The following is a 3,248-nucleotide window of genomic DNA, read 5'->3' as shown; positions in this document are numbered from 1 at the left end:
TCTATCTATTTTTTGGTTTTGGACTAAGGGCTGAGATAATTACAGGGAGTGAGTGTGTGAGTGTGTGTGAGTGAGTGAGTGGAAGAGCAGGTGGAAGCTGGTGGACTATTGCATGCAGTTGATTGATCTGATTTCAACAGAAATAGATTGTGATACTTGACTTGTAAAGAAGGAACATTTCTAATCGACAAACTCTGTCCCGTTAACAAAGTAACGTATTGCGGGTTGGAAATGATTGTCCAGAGCTGTTATGCAGATAATGATTTGAATTTCCCACATGGCAATAATGAGGTTGATTCCTCGCCAAGAGTTGGACACCAGTCCAATTTATAAAATACACGGGCAGGAGGTAACTATATTACCTGTAGTAATCAAAATGCACGGCCTACTACCAGTCCCTTCTCCCAAAAAACTCATCCATAAAATTAAATTCAGTATAATTAGAACTGTTGCAGTGTTGATGGATCCAGTGAGAAACACAGAATCAGTATTTTCACTTAGAAATTTGGCATCCTTTCCACTTATCTGCCTTCCTTGAGGTTTTTATTCTATGTGCACCCTTTATGACCATGCTCTGCTGACAGCTGTCCCTATGTCAATATGAATGTCTGTCAAGAGAGATTATACATCACATGAATCGAGGCAGATAATGAGCAAGAGGGAAGGGCACTTTTTAACACCCCCTCGTGTGCAACATATGACACAAGCCAAGCTAATTAAGCAGATGCCATAATGCAGTAATCAGGAACACAGAGGAGGTTGGAGAATTCACAAACTTGAGTCATAACAGCACAACATTTGGTGCTTAAGAACTTCTCCACTAACACAAGCAGATGGGAATGACAAGCTGCAGTGCATGTGTATGTGTGTGAGGATCCCTGTGTGTGTGTGTGTGTGTGTTATCTTTTGTAATTCTGTGTGTGCACGTCTCTTTGTTTCTACCTTATTCTTCATATGCATGTGTTTTATGATATGGTTAGTATTAAAAATGTGTTTGTGGGCATGTACAACCATATATACGTAAGCCTACATGCGTCTGTGCACCACAAAACACGCACGCCTCTGAATCTGTATGTGTGTATGGATTTACAGCTGCGGACAGTGTTACCTGGTGAGGTGTTTTCATCATTATTTTTCCGGAAAATGAGCAATCAGCCACATTGCACGGAGCCTGATTGTTTCCCTCTATAAATCAATCCAGGAATTGCAATTAAAATGCTCTCTTATGTAGTATAATTGATGTCTACCTAATCCTTTATTTGCACACCTGCCGGTGAGTCTGAATTTTTAATGAATTTCTAATTAATGTTTTTTGCACATTTGATTTATGTGTTTGCAAATAATATTGCTGTTCTGTGCTCTGCTAGTAGAAAAGAGTCTACAGAATGTCACAAATGGGTTGAAATCTGAAGTTTGCCCACTTTCACCATAACGGAAGAATACTATGTTGAGTAATGATAAATAATAGTGGAGGTTTGATTATTGTTTAATTGTTGAAGGCCTTTTTCATACCCCTGAGCTGAGCCACATTCAGTATGCTATACATTCCAAGTTGTGTCTGTATTATTTATTGAGCATTTACACATGATGTGCAACCTGTTTTTTTTTTAGCACAGGTTTGATCTGAACCCCAACCAGTGATTTGATCTTTACTGCATCACAGACACTGTCCATAGGTATATTGTATCATACAGTTTCCCAGGTACTTTACAACATCACATTGATTAAATAATAGTGATGTAATAGTGATTTGGATTTCACGGTCAAACATATGAGGTCTGGTAATATTTGACGTCAAATATACCAGAGTTAAATTAAAGGCTAGAGGCCTCCGTCCAGACTGATGTATGGCATATTACCTGTTACTGAACTTGAACTTAAATAGAATGGATCTTATGATCTAATAGCTGCTCATATTTCAAGCCGTTTGCTTTCTGCTTAGGTTCTTTTCTCTCCCTATAAAGAATGATGTTTGTTATCACTAATTAGTTGCCATTGTTTCACCATGTAAGAAACCTGTCAGTATAATGATTTTAGTGTGGCAGAATTAATTGAAACCGACCCAAAGTGGCTCTAAAAAATACTATATTTAATAAGCTGATTAATTATGTAGCTGATCAACAGAAAATGTATATTTTCAAATAGTTGACAAACATTCAGTAGTTCCTACTTTTTATGCTTTTCTGTTTTTTTACTTCATTGTGAAATGAATATCATGTTTTGGATTGCTGGTCAGACAAGACAAGCGATTTGAAGAAGTCAGCTTGGGCTCTGACAAATTGTAAGGGCACACTTTTTCACATTTTGTTCGCTAAACAATTAATCGATGAATCAAAAACGTAATCAGGAGATTGATCAACAATGAAATAAATAACTGTTAGTTTCATCCCTATTAATATCCAATTGTATACTTGGCTTGGCTTCTTGTTACCCAAAGCGAAAATAAACTACAGTATAATTTATGAGCAGAATAACTAAAATCGAAACGGGTCTTATAAAGAATGCAGCACACTTGTGTCACCCTGCAGTCATAAAGCTTTCTTGCATGTTTTTAGTATTTTTAAGGTAATCAGATCTGAAATAGTGTGATATTTCTGGAGGAAATTACAGGTACGCATTGAGCTGCCTATTTAATATATATATGTGACTGTTTATCACCTACATTGTTTTATTAAAGTTCTCTTACCCAGTATCATTTAAAAAAAATAATTTAGAGATCAAGTTGAGAGGGTTAATTCATACAACTACACGTAATTAGCAAAGTCATTGAAATGAATTACCACTTCAACGATCAGCTAAATATGTGACAGCTTCAGAAGACTTGGTATATCGTTTGCTTTTGGTGTGTGTATCATAAATAACCACATCAATTAAACAGACAGTGTCACACAGCTCCAGTAACAAGAGTCTTTTGGGAACAGTACTGTTTTAATACAGCCGAGTTTGAATGAGCTCAAACTCAATGAGCATTTATTTTCCCTCTAATTTATTTGCTGTTGCATTTCATTTCCTGGCCAATTCACCCTGATAATCAGATGGCAATTAATGAAGCATGAATCACGGAGAGCCGCTCAGCTTAACTCACTCGCGTTCATGACACCTGCACGCTCACAACAACACAGTTTGGAGAAGCATTCTTTTATTCCAAATAAAATATTATGTAGTTCATTTTAAACAGCATTTCTAATTCTATCAGAACTCTGTAAAATGTAATAAAACTTGTTTTGTTGCATCATATTTTGAAGAAA

Source organism: Cebidichthys violaceus, unplaced genomic scaffold (assembly GCF_023349555.1).
Source record: "Cebidichthys violaceus isolate CVI_PGR_0920_01 unplaced genomic scaffold, fCebVio1.0.p SCAF_5, whole genome shotgun sequence".
Taxonomy (NCBI): domain Eukaryota; kingdom Metazoa; phylum Chordata; class Actinopteri; order Perciformes; family Stichaeidae; genus Cebidichthys; species Cebidichthys violaceus.
The sequence above is the reverse complement of the archived record's forward strand: the minus strand, read 5'-3'. Positions refer to the sequence as shown.